This window comes from Silene latifolia, chromosome 4 (assembly GCF_048544455.1).
Source record: "Silene latifolia isolate original U9 population chromosome 4, ASM4854445v1, whole genome shotgun sequence".
Classification (NCBI taxonomy): domain Eukaryota; kingdom Viridiplantae; phylum Streptophyta; class Magnoliopsida; order Caryophyllales; family Caryophyllaceae; genus Silene; species Silene latifolia.
In genome coordinates, this window is record NC_133529.1 from 42,171,082 (window position 1) to 42,179,280 (window position 8,199).

At 38.5% G+C, this 8,199-nt stretch overlaps 1 non-coding gene across 1 annotated transcript; it reads right to left on the minus strand.

Moving 5' to 3' along the window:
- Nucleotides 1–2,569: 2,569 nt before the first annotated feature.
- On the minus strand, nucleotides 2,570–2,676 carry LOC141654296 (small nucleolar RNA R71). The gene has a single exon (XR_012547857.1). It is a non-coding gene; the product is annotated as a small nucleolar RNA R71 (small nucleolar RNA).
- Nucleotides 2,677–8,199: the final 5,523 nt, after the last annotated feature.

Genomic DNA, 8,199 nt, shown 5'->3' on the forward strand with positions numbered 1-8,199 from the left:
GTTCACCTTCTCATCAACATATTTTCTCATAAGATCCTTTCTAGTTGTACTTCGACAAGGGACTTTAAAACTAGGTTGTAGTGTCTTACATAGTTTCTGATGTGACCATAATTAGTGCACATTTAGTCCCCGAATTAGCCTTGTTCCCATGCTTTTTAGTTCATATTTGGGTCATTTATTGTCTTTAGCTCTTTGTTTTGCATATTCTTTGAGGTTTTGTGTCCTTGGTAGGAAAGGAGTGCAAACCTTGCATTTTCATGGCAAAATGAGACTAAATTGATTGAATCCAATGACCAAGCATCAAGGAGAGACAAGATTAGAAGGCCTTTGTACATATTATAGTAGTTGGGCAATGATGAGGAAAGATCCTTGCATCCCCAAGGAAATCCCCAAGGATTTTATGAAGAAAAGGGAAGAAAAGAAGAAGAAACACGGCTGAGCAGCAATCCGCCCGTCTTCCCCTAAAGACGCCCGTCCCCAGGACCACAATCCATGCGTCTTCCATCAAAGACGCCCGGGCAGCAGCATCCAGAAGACGCCCGTCTTCTCCCAAAGACGCCTGGGCAGAGACTCAGGAATCCGGCCGTCCCGTGCCTAAGACGCCCGGATTCCAAGACAGATGTCAAATTCTTTTCTTCAAACTTCAAGAAAGATGCCCTTCCTTGAAAAATACCGGCGTTTCCCTAATTAGGGACTTAATCGTCATTTAAGCCCTTAGTTAACCCTAATGCATCCACCTAATTTCCACTATAAATACCCCATTAGTCTAATTAGAAGAGCATGTTCTTCTTATCAATTCTTAGAGTAGTTAATATTAATCAAATCTCTCTTTAGTTTTGTAATCAACAATTAATCAAGTTTTAATACAAGTTTTATTTCTTTAACCTCTCTTTTGTTCATCCTTTATTTTGGGTAATTGAAGATTATTTGGATTATTATTGGGAGATTGACAACCTCTCAATCAAGCATCAAGTACTTCTATTATTCTTTGCTTTATTATTGGAATCATTAGTAGGTATAATTCTCTTAATCCCTTTTTAATTATTGCTAATTACTTTTATTTGTTCATCATGTTTTACTTTGTTGGTATGATTGACAACCTTGCTAGCATGTTCAACATGATAATGAGTGAGTAGTTCCATAGCTAGGGTTAATGGGTAATTAGAGGAAACCAACATGGGGAATAATTCATGATTAAATTAATATGCTTTCATGGTTTATTTGCTTGCTTGTTTTGATCTCAACTCATGCACATGTTATGTTTGATGAAATGCGAGCCTATGAATCCTTGCATTTTTTACCCATCACCTATCTTTTCAATGAGACTTGTAAGACATAAACCAACTCGAGTCTCATTAGACCATGCATGTTGTTGAGTAGGGAAGACTACGTCGACTTGTAGGTGTTGTACAATCTAATCGATTCGGCTCCGGGACCCAAACTTTCCTTGGATTGTAAGATATAACCCAACTCAATCCATCACAACAATAATTGCTTGCTTATAATTTGAGAACATGTTTGTATGATCAATTCCCATGAATCCCCTATGACCCCATGACACCCCAGTGCTTTTTATCAATTGTTTACAACCCTTTTAATTCATCTTGCTTGTTTACTTTCATTGTTATCTAGTTTAGTGACCTTCTACATCAACCCAAATTGTGACACCCCTAAGACACCACTAGTTGCAATAGAAATCTCATCTCAATTCCCGTCCCTTGGGATCCGACCTTTACTTGCCTCTTTACTAATTGTAGAGTTGTTTGTGAAGTTATAAATTGTGTTTTGGTCTAGGTGCTTCCAACGACAATTGTTCCGAAAAATAGAATATAGCATCCGAAAATAACCGACCAAAAATGGCGCCGTTGCCGGGGACGATGTTATCTTGATTTAGATTTTCTTATATTATTATTAGTTGTGTCTTTATTTGCCTTGAGGAAGTAAAACTCCTCAAGGTTTGTTCTAATTGTTTTCGAGTTGTTTGATATTTTGCATGTCTAGAAGGTCACAAGGTGATTTGTTACCTTTTGATCGTGAAATTGAAAGAACTTTGACAACCAATAGAAGACTTGCTAGGAGAAATTTGAGAGGTATTAGTGAGGTTGTAGATATTCAACCAACTATTGAGTTCATCAACCCGTTTGCAAGAGAAGGTGAGGAGAACCCAACACAAAATACAACCCAATATCAACCTACAATGCCTAAGTTTTCATCACATTCCGTACCCACCGAGGAGAACCTACCCAATGGTACTCCCACACCACAACATCTAACCGGAAATTTCATTACCAAATCCACATTTATCAAATTAGTCGAAAGAAGCCAATTTGGGGGGATGCCTAGTGAAGACCCTCACTCTCATATGGAGACCTTTTGTGACTATTGTGATGCGATTTCTCAAACCGGTGTAACTCAAGACCAAATTCGATGGGTCTTATTTCCTTTTTCTCTAATTGGCACCGCGAAACAATGGTTGAAGGGCCTTGATAAGGCCACTCTCGGAATTGATTCTTGGAAGAAGTTGGCTCTAGCTTTCTACAAACAATTCTACCCACCGGAAAAGACTAACATGCTAAGAGCTCAAATTACGGGTTTTAAGCAAAGGGATGAAGAATCTTTGTATGAAGCTTGGGAGCGGTTCAAAGGAATTTGTCGCTCATGTCCTCACCATGGACTTAGCGAGTGGTTCTTGGTACAACAATTTTGGAACGGTCTATATGAAGATTCAAGGAACATTCTCAACATGGGATCAAATGGAATGTTAACCGAAGTTGATAAAAATCAAACTTGGAACAAAATTGAGGAAATGGCGGTCCATAACTCACAATATAGTAGACCTCGCAAGGCTACTAGAGGAGGAAAGCATGAAGTGGACTCCGTTACTCAATTGGGTGCTCAACTTAGTGCTCACATTGACACAATCAATTTGAAGTTTGAAAAAGCTATGGCTAGACTTGAAGAAGCCTCAAAATCACCAAAGCATCATGTTAATGCCATGACGGCATCCTCATCAATCCCAAGTGGGATATGTGAGAATTGTGGAACTTTGGGACATGACTCAAGTGAATGTAGGGGAACAAATGAACAAGTGAATGCTTTCCAAGCATACAAGAGTGGTACCCCTTATTCCAACTATTACAATGAAAACACCAAATTCCATCCAAATCTTTCATACAAAAGCCAAAATGTTCAAAACCCTCAAACAACATACACCCCACCTCCCTGAGAAACCAAAATCAAAGACCCTTTTACAACCAAAACCAAGGTTACCAAAATCAAAATCCATACAATCAACAAAATGACCAAGGTTTTGATGTTCAAAAAGCGGTCCTCCAAATGCAAAAGAACCAACAACAATTTTTCACTCAAATGCAAAAAGATAGTCAAGCAAAGGAAACCACCATCAACAACATCCTAGCTCACACCAAAATGTTGGAAACCCAATTAACTCAACTAGCATCTTCAAGCTCACAAAGACAAAAGGGCAATTACCACCTCAAAGTAATCCCCCAAGACATGAAACGGTTAGTGCCATTCACTTGAGAAGTGGTACAAGGTATGAAGCACCGAAGAAGCAAGTTGAGGATGAAGTTGTGGAAGCTAGTGATAAGGAAGAAATTATGCAAAACTCCAAAGATGGAGAATCATCAAAAGAAGAAATTTCAAAGAAAAATGAAGACAAGGTCAAGGAGAAGGAGCCCATTGTGATTAGACTTCCTTTTTCAAGTCGTCAAGCCAAGCCCAAATTTGATGACCAACATGGAAAGTTTATGGAAATTGTGAAGAATTTAGAAGTCTCAATTCCATTCAAGGAATTAATCAATCACGTGCCGGCCTATGCGAAATATATGAAAGACATCCTCACAAAGAAGAAGTCGATCCGGAAGCTTGAGACTATCGCCTTCACTAAGGTGAGTAGTGCAATACTTCAAGGGAGTTCACCTCCAAAACTCAAGGATCCGGGAAGCTTCTCAATACCATGTACCATTGGCGACACCACGATCAACAAAGCCTTATGTGAACTAGGGGCTAGTGTGTGTTGGAGCCGGTGTCCTCCAGTTAGTGCGGATAACGTTATTGCACGTACACTTGTACGGACAAGGGCTGGTGTCCTCCACAGTTAGTGCAATGACATATAAATCTCTAAAAGGATTAAAGGGTATACTTTTGTATTATTATCAGTTGGTCCACGTTTATCAATAACGGTTGGTTTGCTAGATAAGTTTGACGTTATTGTCATACAGATGGCGGTGATTAACTGGTCCCTAAAAATAACACCTATAGGATGCGTTTGAGAGATGTGATAGTATGAAAATACAGTCATGTTGATGCCTAATATGACTAAGCGGTTAGTCAGAGTTATTGACTAATAATTAGTCAAACACGATGTTGAGATATTTATTTAATACGGATTAAATAATACTGGCTAAGGTGAATTAAGCGGTTAATTCGTAAATTGAATATAAACGATTATATTTAATTAATGTATATTGAATTAATTAATTATACAATATTGTCATTATCGGACAAGTATTAATATGTCGACTAATTCATGTTACTAGTCGATATTTTATTATCCGATAACGAGTGACGATTTATAATTAAAACCCGTCATATACATTTAGCGAAACAAGTCGGACCACGAGTTAAATAAGGAGAAAGTGGAAAGCCCACTCCCTCCCCTAGCTACCTCACGGTCGACCGAAATGAACAAAAGGAGAGACCTTCTCTCCTTTTGACCTAATCATCATCATTTGCACAAAAATTAGGGTTTTGGAGCATTTCTCTCTGAAATTCTAGATCTCACATCAGAAAACTCACAAAAGGCTCTCTCAATATTGCAAGGCAATTAGAGAGTAATTTCTAGCACAAGGGGCATAGTCTCAGACGATCTTGGGTGCAACAATTAGGAGGAAATCTACTTTGATTTCTTTTCTTAGGCCGCGTTTTACATAGGACCCGAGGTTGATTCTTGTTACTTTATCGTTTCTCTTGTTTTTCGTTTATGACAATTAATCACATGGTAATTTGCGTTATAGTCCTTAATTTTAAGGGGTTTTATACGGATATTTCCCTACAAGTGGTATCAGAGCGAGGCCACGTAAATTTTTCATCGTGATTTTCATAAAACGATTTGAATCGATTTTTTTTGCCTTGAAAACCGTGCGGCCAAAATTTTTTTTTTACACGGCTGTTTTGTTTTTTTTCTTGTCTTTGTTATAAAAATCGAAAAAATTCGATCGATCGAGGACTGTAGTGTCTCGATCGATTGGTTTTGTTTTCGATTAATTTTTGCATATAGTTATTATAATCGACCTTTATAGAAATATGTTAAGGTTTTATCAATTGTAGATTTAAATTTATACGAATTAGGTCAAAATTGCAATTTGTTTTATTTTGTCAAATCGATTATGTTTCGATTTTTTTGGGCTCTCGGTGAAGCCGCTGAAAGAAAAAAAAATTTGTGTTTTTTTTTTCGGCCATATTTTGTACACAATACGGATTTTGTACACTCGCTTGATTGTGAAACGGTTCACACACGTACCATTTAGTTATTTTAAAGCGATTTAAAGTAACGGATTGTCATGAATTAAAATTAAGTTGATAGAAGCGGTTTTGTCAAATAATTTTAATCGTTAAAAGGTGGTTTGGATAAATTTAACATAATTACAGAATTATGTCACGGATAAATTTTGTTTTAGTTGATGCATTTTTATTTATCGTTACTTTTGAATGCCATGAATGTTTTTTTTATTACGTATTTAATTTTACAAACGGTTGTAACTTAGTGTGGCCTTAGTAGAACGTGTTACCGTAATGATGGAAAACGGTCTTGGTTGTATTTTGAGATCTCGCATCTCCGTTTTGGATTTTTCCTTGTAATTACAGTTTTTATTTAGAATGTAAATAGGTTTATATTTTGTAAATTTTAAATTGTAATTTTGAGAAGACCAAAGATGGAGATCGGATGCTCACTCTCTCTACATGGACCAAGATGGAACATCAAGACAAGCTTCTCGGGTCCAACGGTGGATTCCAAAGTTGTATTATGTTTATTTTGCTAGGATAGGCCATACTAGGACTTTTATTTACGTTTTGCATTTTTTTTTATGTTTTTCATCACGATAGTTTGCATCATATTCCGCCTATAACCAAACCACCTAATATTTGCATGAAAACTGACTCATATAGAGGTTACGCGTTAGTTTTCTATGACATACAGATCTCACACGAAATTAATAAGCCATCACCTAAGTTAATTCATTCACGTAATGCTAGAATTTCGTTCACTTTAAATGAATTAAAACTAAGTTGATGGGATCTTCCTCGTATAACCAAAAATTGAGAATAGTCTTTATAGGTCAAACTCTAATGAATCCCTTCTTCGTCGGTAGGCATAATATGACCCCTTCTACGTCGGGTAAGTTGGAACTGATTGACCTATTTTATCTCAACACTATGGTCACTCGTACGATCTTGTGATTATGGTGGACTACAGATAGGATTTACGGAAATCTATCGACCGAGAGTTCTAACGGTAGAACTAGCCAAATAGTTGGCTTATCAATTTACAGAAATTGAGTCTTGGGATCATTTGTATAATTCTTGAGGTAGATCAATTATACAAGTGCAATGAGTCTACACGTTAAAATGAATTTTAATTAGACTTAAATCACCTCGATGAGTAGCTTATTTCGTTTTGTTTTCTTTCTTTTTCAGTGTAGAACACGATCATTTAAACTGCTAATAACAAAAATGGCTGGCCGTATGAATGACCCAATGCCAAGTGCCACATTGGACCGTGAGTCCTGGCTTCGGATCTTCATGAATCAGATGAATCGTCTACTCGATCAAGAATGATGGATCAAACCGCGGACTAGGAGGCGGCATTACGGAATGCCGCCATCGCGACGGGAAGCTCAAATATCTCGATAGAGCCTATCCCGCCAAACCCAGGCCCCACGGCCGAGCTAACGAGATCGCCACGTATAGCGATTTCGTCATGGAAGCGGGTGCGATAAAGAACGTACTCATTTTTGCAATGGAATCCAATTTGCAGAAACGCTTCATAGCCCAAGGTGCAAACAAGATTTTCACCACGCTCACTAAGGAATTCTCGAAAGCTTCGAGAATCGTGACCTATGAGCATACCTGTCGCTTCTTTGAGGCGAAACTCCAGAAGGGCCAACTGGTTAGCCCACACATTCTCAGCATGATTGAGAATGTCGAGAAACTGGAGGCACTTGATTTTAAGATTAGTGAGAACATCGTGATTGACCGCATGCTTCATTCACTCCACGATGGTTTTGCGCTCTTTAGAGCCAATTACTATATGAATGATTTGAAGAAAAGTCCTCATGCACTACACTCCCTTCTCGCATGCACCGAGAAGGACATGAAGTTTAGTGGGAGCCTGAAACAGGATGTTCTCGTTGTGTCAAACAAGGGCAAGGGTAAGGGCAAAGCTCAGGCAGACCTAGCAGTAGGTAAGCCGAAGTTTAAGAAGTCGGGATCGGGTAAGAGTGGGCCTGGTGAGTCGAGCACCTCACTAGGCGCGACAAAGAGCAAGACCGGTAACATGGAATGCCACCATTGCCACAAGACTGGGCATTGGAGGCGTACATGTCCTGTATACCATGAGGACATAAAAGCAGGTCGCGTTACTCCTGTTGGTATGTCTTCTTCTTCTTCTTCTACTTTTGTTCATATGATTGAGATTAACCATGCAAGTTACGGAACTTGGGTACTAGATACTGGTTGTGGTTCTCATCTATGCAATCATGTGCAGGGGCTCCGAAACATCGAACCCCTCGTGAAGGGTGAGGTGGACCTGCGTGTTGGGAATGGAGCACGAGTGGCTGCCGTCTCGAGGGGAACATATGTAATCCAGCTTCCTAGCGGATTTGAGTTATTTTTATATAACTGCTATTATGTACCCAGTCTATCCAAAAACATTATTTCAGTTTTTGCACTTGACAAACTTGGTTTTTCATTTGTAATAGAGAATAATAGCTGCATTTTCTCATTACACGATATGATTTATGGCAAGGCAGTCTCCATGAATGGAATTTATGTTTTAGATCAGACCACTGAAATATTGCACGTAATGAATAAAAAGTTAAAGGTTGGTGACAAAGATCAAACTTATCTATGGCACTGCCATATGAGACACATTAATGAGAAACGCGTTAAACAGCT